We start from the raw sequence: 25,749 nt of genomic DNA on the forward strand, positions 1-25,749 counted from the left end.
CATCAGTATTATTAAATCTCTTCCATCTTTAAATCAGATTAAGCTCCCCCACACGATGTCTGCCAAAAGTTCATTTTTGTTTAACGCACGAAGATCCTAGGCTGTCAAACATTTTTTCCAAAGCTTCAGCAAGACGCTTGTACTCTGTGCCAGTGCAATATCTTACATCTGCTAGTCAGACACATGCACACAGACACTGAAAACACAGGGTTATGTAATATACAGCCCATACATAAGCCACGCTGTTTCTTGTGTGTGCGTGCATATGTGCATTTTACCTGTGTTTACATGAAATTGTATTAGCTTAGTGATTGTGTTATTAGACTGTTCAGTTTGTGTGGTTAATCCTTAGATCATCCCCTAGTCATCCACTCATCCTCTGATGCTTTGCCCATAATCCCCTCATCCCTCACTCCCTGTTGAGCCCATTGACCAACATCTGACATCCTACACTGCCCTCTTGTTTTCTATCTGCGGTTTATCTCTTTTGCCTTAAGTTGCTTATTTACACAAGCTTCATTGTGTATGGCATTTACCCTAATTTGTTCTCCATAGCGTTAACTCAGTTATGTGTTGTACAGGCCTGGACAAATAACCTTGCAGTTTCATACATCTAACACGCTGCTGCCTTGAAACATCTCAAATAATGGCGACATTTACAACAACAGAAAATCACCAGCGGTACCGTACATCTTGTTGCATGCTCGATAATCCAGGTAAGAAAATCACAGAAAGGTGAGTCGGTCCATCTGGACACGACGTTTATTGAGAGATACGTTTCATCACTCATCTGATGCCCCTTTTCCCCTGCACGGTACTGGCTCAACTCGACTCTGCTCTATTCGACTGCTCGCTTTACTTTTTTTGGGATTTCTTTTCCCACTGCAGATGGCGTCCCTTCATGGCGAAATGTTTTTTTTTAAATCAACAAGACCAGCTCTAATTGTGTGCTTCACGTGAGCAATATTAGTGTAACTAAGGCCAAACTCCTCAGGACAAGACAAGACTCAGCAGTTTATCTACACCCAAAGGAGAAGACACACTCCTTCGAGGACAGCAACGTACACATTTTGGACAGGGAAGATAGATGGTTTGAAAGAGGGGTGAAGGAAGCCATCTATGCGAAACTGGAAAAACCATCCCTCAACAGAGGAGGAGGTCTGCGACACCACCTATCCCCCGCCTACAATGCCGTCCTTTGATCTCTACCCAGGAGACTCAAGAAGCCTAGCCTCCAAGAACAACAGTCGGTCACTAACAGCTCCAACGACTCTCATGACCACTGAATGGAGCACTAACGAAGTCGAAACTAACACCCCCAACGACCGTCGCTGCTTAACATCGGATCACAAAGAGCCATGCACATCAATAGCTCTGATAACGACGTGCGTTGCTAAACATCGGAATACAAAAGAGCCACTCATATCACTAGCTCTGATAACGACTCCAAAGAGGATAAATATCTGAGTGTCATCACCAGCCAGTCAGACTTGCTTGGTCTAGTCAGAAAGGCATGAACTGAGGAAGCCTCTTGGATGAGAGGCGAAACGTCTTCATGGATATATACCAAGTCCAGTTGCACTTGATTCAATTCCTTTGGATAACCATGACCTGGATGAATGAGAACATTCACAGACAACTAAGAGATTCACTGACAACAAATAATTTTTTTACATAGATAAATTATCAGCTATAATACAAGTTTCATAAGACTCGCTTTGGCATTTCTTGGTTATGAACAGAGCTGTTCAATTTCTCTCGGACCAATCAGTGGTCGGATTTTATTGATGTTGAAATAAATATGAATAAAATCCTTTAGCTGGTTAACGGTCACAGCGGCGCAGCAATTTTGCATATGAAACCGATGGTTGGTTTCGGTCGTTGTGCCACGGTATTGCTGATAAGGGTGGGGATACCTGCAGTCAGTTGAGACTGGCGAGGTCACGTAGACGAGTGGTGAAGCATTCCCTGTCAGTAGACCTTGTGTCCAGATGCACCGATTCACCTTTCTGTGAGTGCTACTGTATGTTTATGTATTATTTGCTAAAAGCCGTTGGGAGGGTACAGAGACGAGCCGGACCTCGAGCAGGGCTTGAGGGATTTCGAAGTGTGAACTGGCCTCACGAGGAAGGAGCAGAAAGCAAGAACACAATGATGTGCAACAAAGACTCCCACAACACTGTGGTGTTAAACTGTCAACAGTAGTGTGAGAATGATGTGATCAAAGGCTGAGAGAGAGAGAGAGAGAGAGAGAGAGAGAGAGAGAGAGAGAGAGAGAGAGAGAGAGAGAGATTCTCCTTCTATCCCAGTGGTACCAGCAGCCCCAGTTAACTCACCTACATGGAGAAGGAGAACAGAGGAGCAGGGAGGGTGAAACAGAGATAGAGAGGGACGGACAGAGGGAGGGAGGGGAAGGAGGCTTGGGCGGGCTGCGACATGAGAAGGAAGCAGGGGAGGGGAATGTTTGCAGGTGTGACAAAGGCAGGGTAGAAGGAGGGGGTGGCATTGGGCTATCTGGGTGAGCGAGAGAGAGGTGGTGGGAGGAGGACTAGAGAAGAGACGTAGGGGAGAGCGCGCACGCGAGAGAGAGAGAGAGAGAGAGAGAGAGAGAGAGAGAGAGAGAGAGAGAGAGAGAGAGAGAGAGAGAGAGAGAGGGAGATGAGCACGCAGGGGCACAGCAGTAAAACAGAAGGCTGGAGATAAAGGGAAAGAAAGGAGCAAGGGAGAAAAAGAGAGAGAGAGAGAGAGAGTGAGGTGGCTTGAGCTGGATAGGGAAAACCGCAAGCCAGGGAGAGTGACAGGGACAGGGGCCAGCAGCGGAGGTGGGGAGGGGGGGGTTGGCAGGGCAGACGGAGCGAGCGGGGGAAGAGAGAGGGAGATTTTGAATCTGGGAGACAGACACAGACCAGAGAGTTCTCGCTGGAGAGGTGACACGGGGCTCGGAGGGAGAGGGAGAACGAGAGTGTGAAGAGGAACGGAGAGAGAGAGAGAGAGAGAGAGAGAGGGAACGAGACGGCAATCTGAGTTCTTGCGCAAAATACAATGATGGGACTGTACTACCCTTCCGTGTTGTCGGTGAGTGTTCATCTGAATATCTTTTTTGCATCCTCATGCCGTACGCGTGTGCTGCCTGCCGTTGTGTCCTCGCCGTCGACGGGGTTTGACTGTACGTTAAAGGACATCAAAGCAGGCAGGGCTACCACTGAGCATGAAATGTCAATTAAGCGCTAACAGATGAGGCCTTCGCTTTGCCCCCCTTCTGAGTGAAGTGGTCCAGTCAGGACATTTCAGGAACTCGTGACAGCTCGGCGGCCACGTTGACGAGTCTTTGGGTTATAAACATCGGAACAAGCGTCGCGTTGTTGTCTTATGCGTGGATGATGGAACGAGACGCGGGCTCGAGATCTTTATCGCCTCAATTATGATATGCTGTGCTGGAGCGATGCTGAGTTGTACGCCATTGTCGTGGCATCTGTTCCCCCGGCCCAAGGCTAGCAACGCACGCAGGCTTGAACGCTGGAGCAGCCGCTGCCAGGAATCATATCCCGTCTTGTTCTGTCCATGCTTTGCTCGATTATACGTTAGGCATCGCAGATGTAGAGATGCCACGATGAACTAGCGCGGGCCCCCTGCGCTGTCTCGTGTCCACGTTTTGTCCGCTCAATGCTCACACGTTTGGACGGAGAAGAGGTGGAGTATAGCGAGGGCAATATGGGGCAGGAGAGGCAAGTTAAAGAAATTAGTCTTTATGGGGCTTGCAGCTGTCCCCGTACGTCCCTCAAGCCTGTGAGCGAAAAGGACAGGTGTCCGCAGAATAGTGGTCTTGTCTTCTCTCTTGTCTGTTTCACTCTGCCCCCACACCCACTCCTTCACTTATTCACTTTCCTTTACACTGCTCACGCCTCCTCACTGTCAGCCCCGTGTTGTGCACCCACAACCACTCGCTACCCCACAGGCACACAGTGGGCAGCGACGTCAGGGTGCCAAGTGTCACCTTCTTATCAGTACTTTTGAGTCAGTGTGAGTAAGTCAGTAGCTGTGTGTGTGTGTTCCTGTGTGTGTATTTTGCCTGTGTGCTTTTCTGCCGCCGCTTGCGTGTGTACTTCTTTGAGCTGTACCTTGGAATCCTGCTCTCTTTACTGTTTGACCTCTTTTCTCTCTCTCTCTCTCTCTCTCTCTCTCTCTCTCTCTTTCTCTCTCTCTCTCTCTCTCTCTCTCTCTCTCTCTCTCTCTCTCTCTCTCTTTCTCTCTCTCTCTCTCTCTCTCTCTAACCCCCCCCCCCCCCCGGGGCCCTGGCAGCTGTTATCTCAATGTTTTCCTTTAAGAGCCCCTGGAAGAGGGGGATGGGAGGAAAGGAGAGAGAATGAGAGCAAAAGAATGGAAATTGATTTTAAAGGTGACGGGCCACCCTCATTTACCAGGAATGCTTATGGATGTGGTAAGAGGCCTAGATTATCAAGGGGTTGACGAATAGAACTATAATGGGGTGAAGGCGATGTGGAGAGCTACACTGAGATATATTGAGATGAGTTCGTATTTTAGGTCAACTGCAGAGAGCTAGTTTGCCCAGTGATGCAATTTCAGATGGTAGTGCTGACTTCGCAGTTGTGTTTGTGCGCTCGTGTGATTGTGAAAAGTTGCTGTATGCTTGGAATAGGGAAGAATTTCTGCAGGCAAGCGTACCAAGCGATTAAGTTATGATTTAGATCCATGATTTATGTGCAGTTTTACAGTGCGTTATGCTAATGCCGTTTGGCTCGAACTGAGAAAAGGGGAGAATTAGAGACGCTAAAGTGAGGGAAAAGAATGAAATATTTGCAGAGCCCCACCTTAGCATGTGCCCCGAGGCAAGGGAGAGACGCCGACTCGGTGCAAGACAGACATTCATCCAGGCACTGCCATGCTTGCACAAACCTAAAAGAGGTCATAAGGCTGTTCAGCAATCGAGAATAGTTTTTTTTAATGCGAAATTGTAAGTAAGCACTCTTTTTTTAGCCTGTCTCTGCCCACTCACATGTATAAAGGATATAAAGGGGTGTAGCTGTAGAGGACAGTGACGGTGGTGTAGATGTAGAGGACAGTGACAGTGGTGTTCATGTATGAAGGATATAAAGGGGTGTAGATGTAGAGGACAGTGACAGTGGTGTCCATATATAAAGGATATAAAGGGGTGTAGATGTAGAGGACAGTGATGGTGGTGTGGGTTAGACTGAAGGTGGTAGTGTTGTATAAACACACTTCGTCCCAGCTTCTCACAAGTCTACCCAGAGTTTATTTGGCCAACGACAGCGTGTCACTTTTCTATTCGCCGCACATTTCACTGGTCCAACACGCTGGACTCTGCATGTGGCCTATGTGACATGGGTTTCGTTGTCTCCAGTGCTCCCATATTAAGTCAACCATTAAGAGGGGGTTGATCGTAATGTGCATTTTCCTCCATACGTAAGAAGAAGCCTCGATTTTTCTTCCTCAGAGCGGTGGTGAGATGCTTTTTTTTTTTTTCATGAGGCCAACCATTTCTACCGTTCGATGTCATGCACACCTTATCAGCTCAAAAATTGCACACAAAAAAAAACAAAACAAAAAGGGGAGGGGGTCTACAACCCATTTTAAGTGTTCTCTTTTTCTGAACTTGCCCCCTATTGACATTTGTAGGGTTGACAAACAACAATTGTTGAATGACGTCAATTAGTCTTGTGGCTGTGATGAGTTGCATGAGTCATTCATTGATGAAGGTTGTTGTATGGTTAGAGGAATGAACAAGCATCAAGCCAAATGTAATGAGCACAGGTGAAGAGTAATGATGCCCATAAACGTACATTTTGACACCCTAGAAATGACACAGAGAGCTTCTGGGAAGTGACTCAGTTTATTCTTAACAACTTCCCAAACAGGAATTTATATCCCGTAAGGGTTTAAGAGGCACTTAAAGGACCTTTCAGTGAAAAAGGAAAGAAGTCTGCCTCACCAGTGATGGTGACAGCGCTTGTCATATGGGTGGTTTGTGTGCACTTTCTCGACTGTTGGGACCGCCGCACGACTGTCGTATTGTCACCGAGGCCTCCCGCAACCCTAGACAAGACCAACTAGTTCCACTGACATAGCCGATCCTTTTGAAGAGGAGTGTCAGTGCTGGGTAAATAAGTGACTGCCTGTGTGTTCACCTGCTCATATATTTGTCTGGGATGTGGGCGTGTGGGTTTAATAAGAAATATCTGTCGAAAGATAATGTCAGCCATCTTTGTTTGGTGTGTGCTTTTCTTAACTACTGCACTGGATCCTACTAGACCCTTAATTCTGCTATTGGAGGCGATGACAGGAAAGTCATTGATCAAAACACTGCGTGTATGTGTGATCACGTGTGGGGGGTGTGTGGAAGGGGGGGTTGCCGAGGTGTGTGTGGTGGGTTGGGGTAATCATACTTCAGACCCTACAAGGAATTGGATGAGGATGAAGTGGGAGGAGACTGTTGACGAGCAGACACGCTACCCTATAAGGCGATGGAAATGAAAATGGGAGGAGGAGTTTGGGCACAACTGATGTCCTGTTGCCATGTGGCAACGAGCTTGATTGACATTAGTGGGGGTGGGATGGAAGCAAGGGTCTCGTCTGGATTTTATGAAGCGTAAAAAGCAAAGCGTGGAGCAGAGAGTGGGAGGAAAGGGAGAGCGGCTGCAAGAGAGGAGGGGGGGGGGGGTTGAGGGATGCTGTGGAGGAGGGGGTTGACCTGGGATGGAATAATTTATCAAGAGGGGGTCTCCTGGCTCATCGGTATGCCACAGACAAATCGCAAACATTTCTCCAGCTGTTAGCAGCTTGGGTAACAAATCGACAACGCCGTGTCAAAAGTCGGCATCATGTATGAACACAATCCTTCAGTTTATATGCCAGCTGAGACAAAATATAAGCTGCTCGGAAATGTGAATCACATTTTCCATCATCGGCTTTGTTAAATTAGGCTATAGACTAATGGCTTTAGGCCTGGCAAAGCAACATCCTGAAAAGTCATTATTCATGTGAAATGACCCAGTGCTGCCCCAGTTAAGGCTTCTAGCCATTCTCCTCTCCTCTCTCCTCTCTTCTCTTCTCCTCTCTCCTCCTCTGTGGCATAGTGACACTGCTGCAGACGGTTGCATTTTATAACATGCCTCCTCAGACGCACTGGTTGCTGCTAACTGACCCGAAAGAAATCTAGCTACAGCTACTGCTCTGAGTCACTGGCTCTGCCTGGCAAATGCACATGCTTACACAACCCCTAATGCTTTCGCATGGGAGTACACACACACACACACACACACACAGTCATAGACATGTGTATACATCTTGGCAAACAAGTAAAACACGAACTCTGACACAAAATGCACAACACATTCCTTCTCTTCAAAGTGAGGAATGACCGCACTTCCTTTATCTTTGTTCCTCTGCCTCTTTATATGCTATCTTGATTTATTTATTTATTCAGCAGGAGTTTTTGTCCTTAAGTGAATGACAAAGGCCCACTCGCAGTCAACACAAAAAAAACCCCGAACATAACCACACACTGTTTTTGTAGATGTTGGATTAGTAACACAAACTACTGGGCCGAGAGAAACCTATTAAGGTGAGGGTCAAATGAATCCACTTTGAAAGGACCAGTAGAGCAACCTAAATACAAGGAATTTTTCAACTCATGGGGGGGTTTTTTTGTTTCTGTTTTTGTCTGGCAAAAGAACAACTGGGGATATCCAAACTCTCCATTTAGCTTGTAGTCATGAGCAAATATGAGCAACCACAGTCACGGACCAATCATTGATTAGACTGACTCAGAGATGGGGAACAAGTCCACCATCATATATGCTGTTGTATTCAACTGTACCATGGAAATGTTCGGATCCACTTTAGTGCCTACTCTCTAGGATGTCAGTGGTGGAATAAAAAGACAAAAAATTTAAGACTTCGTTGCAAATGTTCCAGCAGTGTTTTTACGCATGCTAAATAATCCAGGTAAGGAAATCACAGAAAGTTGAATCAGTTCATCTGGATACAACATTTATTGAGAGAAACGTTTCATCACTCATCTAAGTGACCTCTTCAGTCTAAACTGACTGCAGGTATCCCCACCCTTATAAACAACACAGTTGCATAATGACCGAAACCAACGATCAGTTTCATATGCAGATTGGCAAGACCATTAACTAGAGTTACGATGGCCATGTGTACTATTCACAGAGGTTTGGGGAATAGTTGTTGTCACAGCATTGTAAGATGGTGACAGATGTACCCCCCCCCCCCCGATTCAGGGATGGTCATTCCCTCTTTAAGGATGAGGATATGCACATCCTTGATAGGGGCGAGTAGGGGTTTGAACGGGGAGTCAAAAGAGGCAATATATGTAATGAGGGAGCGACCATCCCTGAACCGAGGGGCGTGACCTAAGAGTACATCTGTCGCCATCTTACAATGCTGTGATTGCAATCATTCCCAAATCCTCTATGAATAGTACACATGGCCATTGTAACTCTAGTTAGAGGTCACAGCAATTATATATGAAACCGATCGTTGGTTTCGGTCGTTATGCCACTGTATTGTTTATAAGGGTGGGGATACCTGCAGTCAGTTGAGACTGAAGAGGTCACTTAGATGAATAATGAGTGATGAAACGCTTCTGTCAATAAACGTTGTGTCCAGATGAACTATTCACCTCTCTGTGTTTTCCAACAAAGTTATTTTCTTCATTTTACTTTGTTACATTGTTTTTTCCAGCTTGATTATATTCATTCTGCTACTGTCCATTTTAAAGGCTACATTATCCACAGAAAGTTAATCATAATTATTAACATCAGTAACATTCACCCTTACATTAAGAAACTCCCTTTTTTTTAAATATATCACCTTTTCTGGTTTCTGAGCTTGACCCAAGCTGGGTGATCGACTTTCCCTCTCTAGCAAAGCACAGGAGCGTGTCTAGTTTCTCTGTTTCTGTTTTCAATCCAGGTTAGGCCTTACCTGGCGCCCTAGAGTGAATCGCCCCACCCACTATCCTTTTCACCTCCACATATTGGGAACAAATACGGTTAAATTCAGGATGGGCTGCTGCAAGGCAAGGTTATCCCTTGTACTATTTATCATTTTTGTCACATCTAGCCTTCTTTCTACTCTCCTCTTTTTAACTTTGTGTGTTAGGGGTAAATACAATGAACACAGGATGCTTGAAGAGCATAACTGATTCCACATCTGTGGTGCCTGAAGTTCTGGAGATTTTCTTTCAAACAACAACCTTTATTTTAGTCTTTCTATCACAGGCATATTAAGAACAATAATTATTCCACCAATCACAGAATCAGTGGATCTGGACACAACGTTTACCGAGAGAAACATTTCATCACTCATCTAAGTGACCTCTTCAGTCTCAACTGACTGCAGGTATCCACCCTTATAAACAACACAGTGGCTTAACGACCAAAACATCGGTTTCATATGCAAATAGACGTGACCATTAACTAGAGTTACAATGGCCATGTGTACTATTCACAGAGGATTGGGGATTAGTTGCAATCGCAGCATTGTAAGATGGTGACAGATGTACTCTTAGGACCCCCCCCCCCGCACCCTCCTCGGTTCAGGAATGGTCGTTCCCTCTTCACATAGATGGCCTCTCTGACTCCCCGTTCACACTAGCGTTCCTCCCTATCAAGGATGTGCACATCCTCCTCCTTGAAACCACCCCTGAACAGAGCGGGGTGAGTACATCTGCAGTCAGTTGAGACTGAAGAAGTCACATGAGTGATGAAACGTTTCTCGTGTCCAGGTGAACTGATTTAACCTTCTGTGATTTCCTCAACTGGATTATTGAGCACGCAGAAGGACATATTCCACTGATATCCAGATCATTAACACTTTTGTAATTGCTTTTGTCATTGGTTACTGTAGGGTCGGACTTTTTTTTTTAAATAACTGATTACAGTTTACTTCTCCACTATAGCAGCCAAATGTAGAAGGTAGATAGTATAGTTTGAAAAGGAAGCAAAGTTGTTGTTTAACAAGCAGATTATGGCAGACCAAGCTAAGTAAAAAGACCTTTTACAAATACTATAACATTAATTACAAACACAGGTTCATATTTTTTAAGCAGTGGGTTAGTCATTGACCTAACAGCCCCGGCAGTTCTGATTCATTTCAAATTGAACTTTGAAACATGGGAGTCAAACACCAATATTTATCAGTATCGCTGATCTTTGTGACTGCAGTGTTTATGGCTGGAGGTTAAATAGCGAGGATTGTTTTCCTGTTATAGTTTAGCTAAAAAGAAAAAAAAATCGTCTGATACAATCATTGTATATCTGTAATATTTTTTATATTTCAGCATAAAAACATGCATCAGAGTACACAGATGAATGTAAAGATTGGCAGGTGTAATTATAAAATACAACCTCAAGCCAAGCCTGTCAAAATAATTACGTTATCGATTTATCGTGTGATATATGGACACGTGACCTCTAATTTTTGGCCATTGTATTTAATTGCGCGTTTGTTTACGTAAGAATGTCACCAACATTTTAGCCCACATGATGCCAGAATAAACAGCAGGCCTTCCACTATCATTGTAAGACTTTGGCGCAGCGCCTAAGTGTTTTTCACAGCACCTAAACTGAATGAACGGGGGGGGGAGAGACTATGCTGAGACACGTTTAGCTGTCATTTGGCCGCACCCGTCCTCTCTGTCGTCTGTCCCCGTCACGGGGGGCGGGGCTTATGCAGCGCCTCCACTCACACACTAAAGACTAGAAACATACTGTAACGATCACAGATGAATAGGCTCGGTAGCCCTTGGCTAACGGGTTGGACCCTTTAGTCGACTGGTTAACGTTGTCGCCCACGGTGCGGGAGCCCCAGGTTCGCGCCCTGGCTGTGGCGATTGGGAAGGGGGCAATGTAACGATCACGGATGAATAGGCTCGGTAGCCCTTGGCTAACGGGTCGGACCCTTTAGTCGAGCGGTTAGCGATGTCGCCAGTGGTGCGGGAGATACGGGTTCGCGTCCCGGCTGTGGCGGTTCCTGTGGTTGCCCCCAAATGCGCTACAGTGCTGTAGCAAGAAGCCGGGAATCGCCGCATCCGGGACACGAACTCGGATCTCCCGCACCACGGGCGACTACGTTAACCGGTCTGACCCGTTAGCCAAGGGCTAGCGAGTATATTCATCCGCAGTCGTTACACTAGCCCCCTCGGGCAGCGCTGCAGCATACCAGCTCCCTCACACCTCTGGGCGCACGCGCTTCCGATTGCCTCACGGTCTCACCATCCCACTTCTGACACCAATATAGCGAGAATTTGGGGGGCAGCCGGGAACCGCCGCAGCCGGGACGCGAACTCAGATCTCCCGCACCACGTATGACTACGTTAACCAGTCGACTAAAGGGTTCGACCCGTTAGCCAAGGGCTAGCGATTCTATTCATCCGCGGTCGTTGCAATACTTAACGCAAATACGCAAATGCAATTGCCTACGTCGATTCCAGCCATCGTTGCGTTGAAAAAAATGTCAGGCCGGATTTGATAATGCAACGCAACCGCAAGCTGCAATCTGAGTCTTCCCGCAAGGGGCGCTAGGCAAAGGAGTTTGAGGTGAAACTAGCTGAGTTCGTTCGAGCATATGTGCACATTTACAATACCAGTGCCCCCCTGCACTCCGACCGAGTTGCGGTGGAAAATGCCTGGAAGGAGATGGCGGTGGCATTACATTGTGACCAGGAAACCGTGCTCAAAAAGTGGCGACAGCTACGGGACCGCTTTGTCCGCACCAAAAAAGAAAAACGGAAGGGCGTTTGTAGCGTATCGGTGATGCAACCCCTGGATATGGGTGTCCGGCAGTAATCCGGTTGCTTGGGTGGCTACAGCTGCACATTAAACATCGATTGATAGTCAAATTTGAATGATTCGGTAACGTCGTGCATCATGCTATTTTCATAATATTTTGATTAAAAAGTATGTGTTAAATGTCTGAGTAGTTAAAGTGGTTTGTCTGTTGTGTTACCCATACAGCTGGAGCCGAATGAGGATAGTGTAGATAATAATAGTAATAATACATTTTATTTGTGGGCACCTTTCAGAGCACTCAAGGACACCTTACAGAACACAGTAAAATCAAGCAGCACTGTAGCAGACAGCATGAAATCAAAACAAAGCAATGTAGACAAAAAGTTAATACAACAGATAAGTATAAAATCGTCATCTGCATAAAAATTAATGAAGCGTATATCAGACTGAATATGCCAGTTTAAAAAGGTACTTTTTTTTTCAAACTTATTTTTATTGGAGATGTAGGTACAAATACAGTATCCAATATTAACAAATATCTCCACATTTTATATTTTTAAAGAAATGCAAAACAAACAGAACAGACAGAACAACAAATGACACCCCCCCATGCTTTAAGAGTATCGGAAAATAAAATGACGACCATATCTCAGTGTCATCTGTTCATAATAGGTTCACAGGTTTGCATTGATTGTCATAGACACGAGCATTAAACAATGTACATTTGTGAAATACATGTAAAAATTAAGCAAGCCAGCCGAAGCTGCAAGGGTACAGATGAATAATGACAAATTCAGCATAGTTTCCATAGACTTAGGGCAGATCTCCCATCACCATCTGATCTCTACTCCGAGGGTAATAACAGACAAGTTTGCAAAATAGGAAAATAAAGGCTGCCATTTGCAGTAAAAACGTTCTTCTGATCCCCTCAAAGTATATTAATTTTCTTTTCCTAAGGTTAAATAGGACATTATATCTTTTAACCACCCAGAATGTGATGGTCATGAGGGAAATTTCCAGGTTAAAAGAATCCTTCGGCAAGCCAGAAGAGATATGAATGCAATAATGTAACTTTTATTTAGTGTTCAAGGATAAGAACAAATTATTTGTTGGTATTCCAAAGATGGTGATTTGTGGATTTGGTTCAATGAGGACTCCTAAGACATCTGAAAGGGTGTTGAAAACTAAAGACCAATAATTTTGAAGTGCAGAGCATGACCAAAACATATGGGTCAGATCTGCGTGTGAGTGAGAACAATGGTCACACCGTGGATCTAAGCCTGGATATATCTCAGCTTGCCTGGATTTACTAGAATGGATTTTATGTAAAACCTTAAATTGAATGAGTGTTAGGCTGGCACATGATGAGGAGGAGTTAACCCATTTTAACACTTCCTCCCAATAGTCACCTGTTAGCTAAATATCTAGTTCCTTCTGTCAATGTGCTTTGGTTTTCTGAGTCGAATGATTTTCTGAGCTTAAGAGGCTCTCATACAAGAATGATATTAGCCCTTTTTGAGCAGGGAGGGTAGGGTTTAACATGTTTTCCCAAGTGAGTTGGGGTGGAAGAGAAGGAAATTAAGGAAATTGTTTATGTATAAAGTTACGCACTTGAAAATCCTGAACATATTGGAGCAAAGTAAATTATATTTTTAATGTAGATCATCAAGGCAGGGAAATGTGTCATTGTGAAATACATCGTTAAAACATTGTAGACCTACTACATCTTTCCACTTAGAAAAAGTAGAGTCAAGGGTTGAGGGAGGGAATAGATGATTGTTGGTGATAGGTCCTAATACAGATGTTTTGAATTTGTAGGGACGTCTGAATTGGATCCATCTTTTTAAAGTAGAAATTGCTTATAGGGTTAAAGGTGTAGCAAGATGGTTTTATAGGAGTGATGAAAAGACTAATGATGGAAGTCAAGACAAGTGACATGAGGCTCTAATGAGCACCAGCTAGATTCCAGCACATGGAGTCAAAATGATAATTTTTGTATATTTGCTGCCCAGTAATAATGGATAAAACTGGGAAGAGCTAAGCCACCCATTTCTTTGTTTCGCTGAAGAAGAGTATGGCTAATTCTGGGGTGTTTGCCTCCCCAAATAAAATGGCCGATTGTTTGATTAATTGTGCGAAAAAATGTTTTAGGGAGGAATATAGGGAGACACTGGGAAACATGAAAAAGGTCGGGGGAATGTTCATTTTTACTGATTGGATTCTATCAGTTAATGGTAGTGGCAGGCTACTACTCCAACTTTTGAAATCAAGTTTAATTTGATTTAGCAGTGGGGGGAAATTTGCTGTGTAAAGAGAGGAGAGGGAGCGAGTCATTTTTATACCAAGATATTTAAAGCCTGAATAGGATAAGTGAAATGGGATCGAAGCTTGTCGAATTTGTAGAGCTTTCTCATTGATGGGGAAGCATTCACTCTCATAAAAGTTTAATTTGTACCCAGAAAATTACCCAAAATCCTCAAGGAGTGAGACAGTTGTTAATGTACAAGATTCAGGGTCAGTTAAGTACATGAATAAATCATCTGCATACAAAGCCACATGGTGCTCAACACCTCTTCTTCTTACACCTTGCAATGATGAATGGAATGAATGGAAAGTAGTTCGATGGCTATAGCAAAAAGCAGTGGGGATAGGGGGCACCCCTGGCAAGTTCCCCTAGAGAGCTTAAAGAACCGGAGACCTTATAGAGTTGGTGCAGACCAAAGCTTGTAGTGAGGAATAGAGAAGATAGATCCATGTGATAAGATTATTACCAAACCAATTTTGTGAAGTACTGTGAATAAATAGCCCCATTCAGTTCAGTCAAAGGCCTTCTCCATATCGATGGATATGACCACTTCTGGAGAAGAGTTGTTGCTGGGAGAGTAGACAATATTTAAAAGTTTACGAATATTTGAGGATGAATGCCAATTTTTTTTATGAAGCCCGTTTGGTCTTCAGAGATGATATTTGGAAGAACTGATTCTAAGCGGAGAGCAAACACCTTTGCAATGATCTTGACATCTACATCAAGAAGTGAGATAGGACGAAAGGATCCACAGTTAGCGGGGTCCTTGTCTTTCTTAAGTAGAAGGGATATGGATGCTTGACAGAGTGTCGAAGGTAAATGACATCAGATCCTCCTTTTCTCACCACCCAGTTAGCGCTCTTTGCACTAGCCCACCCTCTGCACCCTCCCTCACCTCTCCACATCCCACCCTATCCCACCTTGCTCCCCTCTCCGCTGACGAGGTCCTCAACCTCATCACATCCAGTCGCCCCACCACATGCTTCCTTGACCCAGTCCCCTCCCATCTTCTTCAGTCTATAGCACCTGAACTCTTTCCCTTTCTAACCCACCTCATCAACACCTTCCTCCAGGCAGGATGCTTTCCATCTGCCTTCAAGACTGCTAGAGTCACCCCCCTTCTCAAGAAACCATCACTTAACCCCTCTGACGTCAAAATCTACGGACCGGTTTCCCTTCTACCCTTTCTATCCAAAACTCTTGAACATGCTGTCTTTAACCAACTTTCTTTGTACCTTCACCAGAACAACCTCCTGGACCCCAACCACTCTGGGTTCAAGGTGGGTCGCTCGACAGATGGCCCTCCTTGCAGTGACAGAATCACTGCATGCTGCGAGAGCAAACTCTCTCTCCTCTGTCCTGATACTCCTGGACCTGTCAGCTGCGTTCGACACAGTGAACCACCAGATCCTCCTCTCTACCCTCGAGGGGCTGGGTGTCACAGGCTCTGCACTCTCAATGTTTGCATCCTACCTGACGGTGACATGGAAGGGATATGTGTCGGAGCCTCGCAGACTGACTACAGGCGTTCCACAAGGTTTGGTTCTGGGTCCTCTCCTTTTCTCCCTGTACACGACATCCCTGGGTTCTGTTATTCGCTCGCATGACTTCTCTTACCATTGTTATGCCGATGACACCCAGCTGATCTTGTCCTTTCCTGCTTCTGACACGCAAGTAGAGACACACAATGCTGCATGCTTGACTGACATCTCGGAGTGGATGGCGACACACCACCTGAAGCTCAGTCTGGACAAGACAGAGCTGATGTTCCTCCCGGGGAAAGGTTGCTCGCACTGAGACCTGGCCATCACCATTGACAACACCCTGGTAATTGCCAACTCGGACTGCAAGGAATCTGGGTGTGATCCTGGACGAGCAACTGTCGTTTGCTGCAAACGTTGCATCGGTTGCTCGCTCCTGCAGATTTCTCCTCTATAACATCAGGAGGATTCGCCCATTCCTCGCCGACAAGACAGCAAAAGGTACTCATCCAGGCTCTGGTCATCTCCCGGCTGGACTACGGCAACTCCCTCCTTGCTGGCGCCCCGGTATCGGCCATCAGACCTCTGAAGCTTGTTCAGAAAGCTGCAGCTCGTCTGGTGTTCAACCGCCCTAAGTTCTCCCACACAACTCCCCTTCTCATGTCTCTACACTGGCTCCCAGTAGCTGCTCGCATCCAGTTTCAGGCTCTGGTGCTAGCCTACAGGGCGGTGAAAGGAACAGCTCCTTCCTATCTCCAGGACACGGTCAAGCCCTACACCCCCGCCCGACCACTTCGCTGTGCTGCCTCGGGACGCCTGGTTGCCCTGTTGCTCAGAGGCCCCTGCTGCCGATCGACCCAGTCACAGCTCTTTTCTGTCCTGGCCCCACAGTGGTGGAACAAACTCCCCACTAATGTCAGCACAGCAGAGTCGCTGCCCATCTTTGGGCGCAGGTTGAAAACTCGCCTCTTCAAGAACTACTACCCTGTTACTTGCTCTTAGCACTTATTGTAGTCACTCATTTAAAAAAAAAATCCCTTTCTTGCGCTTTTACTTTAGCACTGGTTTTGCTCTTAGATGCTTGTTTAGAGAGAAGATGCGCTTATGACCTCTGGTGGCTAGTAGTTCTCCTGATTTCCTACGTTAAATGCACTTATTGTAAGTCGCTTTGGATAAAAGCGTCAGCTAAATGACTGTAATGTAATGTAATGTAACTGACCTTTTTCAACTGAGTCTTGGAACATATTAAGCAAAAGAGGGGAGAGCTTGTTAGCAAACTTCTTATAGAAATCAGTAGGATAACCACCTGGACCCGGCATCTTCCCACTCTGCATTGATCTTATAGCTGTAACAATTTCTGCCAGACCTACTGGCCTCTCCAAATTTGAGGCAAGATCCTCACTAATTGTTGGAATATTTAAATTGTTTAAAAAAAATTATCATTTTGGAATTGACTACTGGTGCTTCAGAAGTGTATAAAGTGGAGTAAAATGATGTAAAAACTTTTGTTAATCTCTAGGATCTGTCACCGGGGTCCTTCACCTGAGGTATAAGCTGAGATGCAGATTGTCGTTTTAATTGATGAGCAAGAAGCCTACTCCCTTTTTCTCCATACTCAGAATAAAGACCATAAGAATGGAGTAATGAGCGATCTGTCTTATATGTAGATAGCAAATTGAATTGTGATTGTAGAGCTAATCTTTTTTTAAGGAGTTTCTGTGTAGGATTTGTGGAACATTGGCGATAAATGTTTAATATTGATTCTGTTAATTCTTGAAGTTGTTTTTTGTGTTCTTTACTTATATGAGAGGAATAGGAAATTATTTGGCCCCTTAGGAATGCTTTCAAAGTTTCCCACAGTAATGAGGGGGCGATGGATTCATCTATATTTGTATCTAGGAATGTTTCTATAGATTTTGATAGGTAGTCGTAAAAGTTCTCATCAGATAGTAATAGTAAGTTAAATTTCCAAGGAGGATGATCTGTCAAGAGATTGGAGAAGTTAATTTCAAGTGTCAATGGGGCATGATCTGATATGACAATTGCCAAGTATTCCACAGATTTGACATCACTAAGAAGGGTTGAGTCTAGAAAGAAATAGTCTATCCTGGAAAATGTATGATGGACATATATGGGTTAGGGTTATAAAACCTCCACAGGGCCACACATCCATTCTCCTCCATAAACACGCCCCACACTTTTGCCATTCCTGTTGGGAGGACTCCGCTGAAACTCGAATGATCCAATCTTGGATTGATTGCACTATTTATATCACCTTCTAATATCAGTTGGTCTGTATTTAAACAGCGGATAGAAGATAAGAGTTTGTTAACAAACTGGGCGTTATCCCAGTTGGGACTATATACATTGACTAAAAGAACTGGCATGTGAAATAAAGAACCCATAACAATAACATAATGACCGTTTGGGTCAGAAATAGTTTTAGTTCGGATGAACTGAATTTTTTTTTTGTACTGATTAGTATCTACACCTATAGCTTTAAGTCAAGTCAAGTCAATTTTATTTGTGTAGCCCAATATCACAAATTACAAATTTGCCTCAGTGGGCTTTACAGCAACACAACATCCTGTCCTTATCCCCTCTTGTCAGATAAGGAACAACTCCCTAAAAAACCTTTACTGTTAAAGTTAGAATGGAAGGTTTGATTAAGCCAACTGTTTCTCAGCTTTGTCTGGTCTGCTACTTTCAAATGTGTCTCCTGTAAAAACACGATCTCAGCATTGATATGTTTAAGGTGAGAAAAAAACCTTGAGCGTTTGATCGGGCCATTCATTTATTTTACATTCCATGATACAAATATGATTGACTGACTTCCTTTATTACCTTGGAATTTGGGCCATTTACCAAAAGAAACAAAAATAAAAACTTCAGGCCTGTTTGATAAAGCAGAATGCATTTGCAATGCATTTTTGAGATTATTTTTTTTTGACAGATAAGAGAGCAAAGATACATCCTAAGGCTAACCTCTTTCATTCCCCAATATCCCCAAGGCTTAAGAAAAACAAAAACAGAAAAGAACAAAAGTCCTAGGTCTTGTTTCATAAACAGAAAAGACCGCAGGGAAAAACGTAGTCTCAGTTTCCAGCGCATCTAAAACGTCTTCTTTCTTTTCCTTTCTTGCATGAAAGTAGCTCTATTTATAGAACAGCATTAAGCCTTTAAATCTAACCCCCCTTTACCAAATGTCTAATTTTTCAAGGTTAAGGGATCTTCTGAAAAGTGCAAGAGTGCCCAGGTCCTGAACTATTAGGACAATAAATAAACTTTGGCAAACGGGTGAAAGTAATTAAATGCACTCAAGTACTTTGATGATTACATTATATTGCTTTGAAGGACATTTAAATTGTCTACCTACAAATGATTTATTCATTTATGAAGATCTTTAGCTGTCACTTATGTTGTATACTCCTATTTCTACCTGAGTATAACTTCAAATAAAGAGGCAGGAGACGGAGGAGTATTTTATGTGGTCAGATGTATTCTTGTCGAAACCCCGGAATCTGCATAACCATAACACACAAGGTGCCACAAGGGAAGCGTGACGGTATCTCAGAAGGGACAAACCTAGATGGCCAATACATAACAACTTACATTTTACTTTTGTTGGTACTTTTGTGACCATCCCTAATTCCCCACTAAAGTAAATTTTGTTTGGTTTCAACAGTGAGTAAGCAGGGGGGTTGCAACACATCTAATCTTTTCCTCTTTACAGTGGATCAAGAACCTACAATGTATTTGAACAATCTAATCAAGTGTCAACAGACAGAATATTAGCTGTAATCAATTTTGACCAGCTCACCTCGCCCTTTTAGACAGGTTTTCTTGTTCTCCCAGTGTTGGTCATAAAAGACTTGCACATCCGTGGGACTATCAAAAATATGAGTCTGTCTGTACGAGTCTGAAGAAGACTCGTAGGCGGGCAGGATAAAGCAGGCTGAAACGGACGTTCTTCTTGTACAGGTCCGCCTTCAACTTGTTGAAAGCCACAAACTTCTTCGCTAAGGTGGCACTGATATCTGGGTAGGTATAAATCTTGTGGCCTCGGTAGAACAGCTGTTCCCTTTTCCTGCGAGTGATGCATTCCTTATCTTGGAAGTAGTGAAAAAGCACAGTAAAAGGTCTTGCTCTCCCGTTTTAGGATGTCAGTGGTTGCCCAAGCCTGTGTGAATGGTCAAGGTTGGGTGGGGTGGGAAAAACATCTTTTCAAAACACTTCTACGAGAAACTCTGATATGAATTTCACCATGTTAGCTCCTTCCATTTTTTTCAGGAATTCCGATAATTTGCAGGTTTGATCAGCAAGACCTATTTTCAAGGTCATTAGCCTTGCCTTTAAGCTGGGTGTTCTCCAACTCGAGAGCAGCACATTCTGTTTCCAGCACATTCTGCGCCACTAGTCTGTTGCTGTAGTGTGATATTGTGTGCTCGACCTCGTTTAATATTTGACCATGAGAGTCAGTTGTGGCTTGAATCTTGTCCAGAGATGCTGAGATGGGCGAAAGTGCACTTTCAGATGCTTCTTTTATCAGCAAGGTCGTTATTGTAATTAATTCTTTCAGTAAAACAGCATGAAGTTTGTCTAGCTTGGTGGGTAGCTCGACGTTAGCTTCCATATCAGACGCCATTACAGGACTCACGGTTTCTTGTGGAGTTAGCGAAGTCACTTCACTTTGGTCTTTTCTAGCTTTCATTGTCATTTTGTGGGCCATTGCGGGTGCTTTAGTCTTGTAGTCCAATGTAAAAGTCAAAAATAGGAGTAGAAAATTACCAACAGAATTTGGAGACTTAAAGAAATAAAAGTTGTTTTTAGGAGTCTCCCTCACATGCGTCTTGCTTGTTACATGCTTAACCGGAAGTCAAAGGTACGTATTGAGATGGGACTTGAAGGTTGAAAGAGAGTCAATGTTGTGAATTTCTTGTGGGACAGAGTTCCATAGGCGGGGGGCAGAATGACTGAAGGCTCTTGTCTCCATGGTAGTCAAGTGGGCCGATAGTGTAGTGAGTTGGAGAGCAGAAGAGGATCTGAGAGTGCGGGAGGGCATGTGGATGTAAAGGAGTTGGAAAAGATACTAAGGAGCTAGGTTATTAAGGGCCTTAAAGGTGAGGAGCAGGATCTTGAAGTCAATACGGTATTTAACCGGGAGCCAAGGAGTTGCTGAAAAACAGGAGTGATATGATCTATGGAAGGAGTTCTGGTAATGATACGGGCAGCTGAATTCTGGACCAATTGAAGTTTATGAAGACACTTGAGGGGACGACCAAAGAGGATAGAATTACAGTAGTCAATATGGGATGTAACCAGGGTGTGAGTGAGTATGGCTGGGCTTTTAGGTGTAAGTGACAGCTGAAGATGATTAATATTGCGTAGGTGGAAGTATGCAGACCGAGCAACATTGTTGATGTGAGCTTTAAAAGATAATGTGCTGCCCAGAATGACACTCAGATTCTTAACCTGAGGCGATGGAGGAATTATAGAATTGTCAGTAGTCAGAGAAAAACTATCAAGTTTGGCCAAAGTAGATTTAGTGCCTACTAGGAGGACCTCAGTTTTATCACTATTAAATTTGAGGAAGTGGTATGAAAACCAGGATTTAATTTCTAGTAAGCTGTCAGAAAGGGAAGTGGGCGGAAGAGTGGAGGTAGTCTTGGTGGATAGATAAAGCTGGGTGTCATCTGCGTAGCAGTGAAATTGAATGCCAAATTTCCTGAAAATGTGGCCGAGAGGTAGTAAATAATAGGGGGGGGGGGCCAATACAGAGCCCTGGGGAACACCGGTAGTAACAGGAAAGCACTGTGAGCTCAAATTTTTAAGTTGGACAAACTGAGTGCGGCCAGAGAGATGTGATCTAAACCAGTCAAGGGGCGGGGGGGGGGTGTCAGTTATTCCAGTGGAAGCTAATCTTTCTAGGAGGATTTTAAGTGAGATGGTATCAAAGGCTGCACTCAGATCAAGGAGGACAAGTATGGTTAAGAGTCAGCTGCCATCAACAGATCATTAGTGATTTTCACCAAGCCTGTCTCTGTACTGTGCATGGAGCGAAAACCAAACTGGAATTGTTCAAACACATTGTTGTTAATCAAGTGAGCGTGTACCTGCGATGCGACTGTTCTTTCAGTTGTTTCAGAAAGAAATGGTAAATTTGAGATTGGGCGAAAATTATTCAAATTGTTGGGGTCTGCACCAGGTTTATTGAGTACTGGAGTTATTGCAGCTGTTTTGAGAGATGAGGGAACAAGACCAGAGGTAAGGGATGAATGTATGATATCAGTTATTAAAGAGGATAGAGAAGGTAGACAGGCTTTTACTAAATTAATAGGAAGGGGGTCTAACTGACAGGTAGATGATCTGGATTTGCGAATAAGACCAGATATTTCTGCAACAGTTGGGAATTTAAAATTAGATAGTGAAGAAGACAGGGGAACACAGAAGGGTGAATAAGATGAACTGTATGCAGTATTGTTCGACAAGGTCAATTGCTGATGAATATTTTCAATTTTGGCATTAAAAAAGGTCATGAAGGTGTTACATTTAGCAACTGAATGCAGGTGAGGTGCAAGGGTGTCCAGTGGCTGTAAAATATTGTTTATCATGGAAAACAGGGCTCTAGTGTTCCCTTCGCCTGATCTAATTAAATTTGCATAATAAGACAATTTAGCTGTGGACAGAGCCTCCTTATAATGAAGTATGTGGTCGTTATACATGTCTTTATGAACAACAGGGCCAGTTTTTTGTAAAGGCGTTCCAGGCGACGGCCTTTAGCTTTAAGCCAGCGTAGTGCAGGTGTAAACCAAGGGGCAGAGTGGGTAAAGGAAACAGACCAGGTTTTTAAAGGAGCAAGATCGTTTAAAAGACTATAAAGGCCATTGTTGTAATGAGAGACCAGTTCGTCTGGGGTGGATAAATTGTCTTTGCTGGGGAGGTTATCAATTTCACTAGTAAGAGCAGGTAAATCAATATTCTCCATGTTACGGAATGAGATGGAGCGTGACAGAATTGTTTTCGATACTGTTAACATTGCAAGACACTAACTTGTGGTCGGAAATGGGCAAATAGATGCATTGCAATTAAGAGGAGTTTCACTAGAGCAGCAAATCAGATCAAGTATGTGTCCTTTGGAGTGCTTCGGAAAATCAATATATTGCTGTAATCCAAAACTGTCCAGGCGTGATGTAAAATCCCTTATGAGAGTATTGTGGACATTAAAATCACCCAGCAATATTACATTAGGGGACAAAGAACATAAGAAGGTTAGAAAAACAGAAAGTTCGTTTAAGAAATAGTTGTTGGGCTTCGGTGGTCGATAAACAGTGGCTAGTCCAGTAGGATTTGGCCCATTGATTTGTAGGGCAATGGACTCGAATGAAACATACACAGGCACAATTATGGAAGACACTTTCCACTTTTCATTGTAAAGTATCGCAACACCACTACCCCTGCCGGTGTCACGGGATTTACAGGTGTGCACAAACCCAGGAGGACTAGTTTGATTAAACTGTGAAAAGTCATTTGGTTGTTGTCACGTCTCAGTCAAGCATAGGAAATCAAACTTACGATCATTCAGTAGCTCATGAAGTAGGAGTCTCTTGTTGGTTAGTGAGCGAAGGTTTTGATGCTAGCCGACTTGGCTAGGTTAGCTAGTGCACTGTGGTCAACAGTCCGTCAGGACTTTCTTGAGGGATGAGGAAAGGAAGACCAGAAGGAACAGATTGGTTTTGTGTCATCAAAATTGAAGCTCCGACTGGATCCACGGTGAATGTATTTCTGACGAAAATGACAAATGATATCTCAGTGAAGTTGCAGTGCTGGTGGTGGCTCAGCTGATGTGTATTGAAGTAATGGTGTTACTGGATGGAGTATCAAAGATAGAGTGGTCCAGGTGAACATAATCCATATAAACAGCCCATTGAGCCACATTATTGCCGGTGTTGTACCAAACATCAGCTCTGGAGTAGAACGACAGTAGCTGGAGGAGGCAGGAATCCGGTAGCCAGGTATAAAACAATTGGTAGCCAAAAACACACAGGATTGTCAGAAAAATAAGAATAAAAACAACCAAACATTTCTGAAATTGTCAGCAGAATGAGCTACTGGAACAATTTTGGCTAAACGAACAATAGAGTCAATAACAGAGCAAAAATCAACAGAGAACCCGCGGGCAGCGGCAGCTAGTTTTGCCAGCGTTCACCCGACCGAATGAGGATAGCTCCCCTGTCCACAACCTGCCCGGTCTCTATCCCTGCCCAGTCTCCCAAGACCCAGTCTGACCCCCAGCTCCGACCCAATGCAGTGCCATCAACATCTTCCTCCTCCATCCCGTGCCCTGCTGCAAATCAAAGAGAAAGAGAGAGCAGGGTGTCACAGAAATGGTCATCCTTGATAGGTTAAAGCAAATAAGGGCAGAAACAGCAGCTCAAAATAACATTTACACTGCATTTACCAATTACTTGAATAGGTTCATCCTTGACCTGCCTGAAGGGGACGCCAAGAGGCTGATGAGGGAGATATCCCAGCTCATGCTGTCATATGGGTAGACCTAATTTTACCTAAATATTGTTACTATGTGAAGTAAAACAGGGCCTAGTGTCATATTTTTTGGAGAATGTCCTCAACTTTGAAAACGCACCTCTTTTACTTTGGTTGTTGTATCTTGTTTTGTTTTTTTACGTTAAAAAGATAGTCCTGCTACAAGTTCAGTTCAGTTCAGTTGCTGAATGAAAAATGTGATGAAAAAATAAAAATAAAACAATAAAAAATAAAATATACATGTATATAATAAAAATAAAATTAAACAAAACAGTTCATGACTCACACCATGTTTATTTGTTAGGATATGAGTGGTAGTTGATATTTGATATGAAAAAAGAGTAGTTCTGATTAGCTATATGACATTATTTTTCAAGCATATGAATGAATTGGAATCTGATTTATTTACGGTAGCACAGGCAGTAACTTGCAATATGCGTTTACTGCTTTGAGGTACCTGTATATACAACATTCTGTCTTGGTATGGAATCGCTCCAGCCTTGGAGAAAAAAAAAGGCTCAGAGTCTAGTTGCGCTCTCTCGCCAAAGTAGGATTTTGAAGGCAGCTGTCACCACTGCAGGTGTGTCTCCACTCAGCCTGCTCATCCGAGGGCTCTACCAAACCATCTTCGATGTACTCTGTTGTCTTCTTCTGCGTTGCACAGAAAATCATGCAAGGCCACACATACTTTGACGATGACAACTGCTTTGCTCTTGCTTGGTGGTAATTGTAAATGCGTTTCTCCCAGCTGAGGTTTGTACCTGTTGAGGGACAGAAATTACATTAGGCCTACAGTCTGTCTATCTACCTGTCTGTCTATCCATCTATAGTAGTGTCATAGAAACGTACTCACTTATTTGGTAATATGATCCAGTTTTATTAGACTTTCTAGGCTATTTTTGCTCATACTCAAGTTAGTTAGGTTATCACTTTACTTTTACTTGCTAAAACCCGGGAACGGTTGCATCAGGTTCTCTTTGAATAGAAATGCCTTGTCAGCCAAAAACACGTACGGGCTCCACACTGCGCTTCCAGGCAAAAGACCTGGAGCTGGCATTTGAAGTGTTCCCTCAATGAGCCTGGATCCAAAGCTGCTTTTAGAAAACACCCCACCATCACTCTCCTGGCCGAAAGCCCCAACGTCAGTATAAGTAAACCTGTAGCATGCGCCGCAAGCTGCCATCAGAACCAGTGAGAAGTAACCTTTATAACTGAAGAAGTCACATCTCGACTTCACTGGCACTCTGAGGCGCACGTGTTTCCCATCTATTGCACCTAAACACTTAGGGAAATCCCACCGCTTCCAAAAATCATTTGTAATCTTCTACTCTTCACCTGAGGGAAATTGAATGAAGTCATCCGCCAGAGTATTCCAGTTCACTCTACGTACCTGAGGCAGGCAGTGCTGGAGAAAAAAAAAAGACTGTACGTAGAGTTTTTTTTTTACATCTTTATTGACAATGAAATTCATATACAAACAAAAAATGTATTAATACAGACAAAACATCAGAGCCAGGGGTAACCTTATATGTGAAAACAGTAAACAAAGAACAGAAATAGACAGTTTTTGCAGCTTTCTTATTTTTAGAGTTAACAATGGTTTTAATGTACTGTTTGGTTTCATTTT

General features: G+C 43.7%; 1 protein-coding gene across 3 annotated transcripts in view; it reads left to right on the forward strand.

The window, feature by feature from the left end:
* The window catches only part of LOC130112252 (RNA binding protein fox-1 homolog 2-like), a 62,071-nt gene that overhangs the window by 8,961 nt on the left and 27,361 nt on the right, over positions 1 to 25,749 (forward strand). The gene's annotated exons all lie outside the window — the stretch shown is intronic.

Source organism: Lampris incognitus, chromosome 5, assembly GCF_029633865.1.
Source record: "Lampris incognitus isolate fLamInc1 chromosome 5, fLamInc1.hap2, whole genome shotgun sequence".
In the NCBI taxonomy this organism is placed as follows: Eukaryota; Metazoa; Chordata; class Actinopteri; order Lampriformes; family Lampridae; genus Lampris; species Lampris incognitus.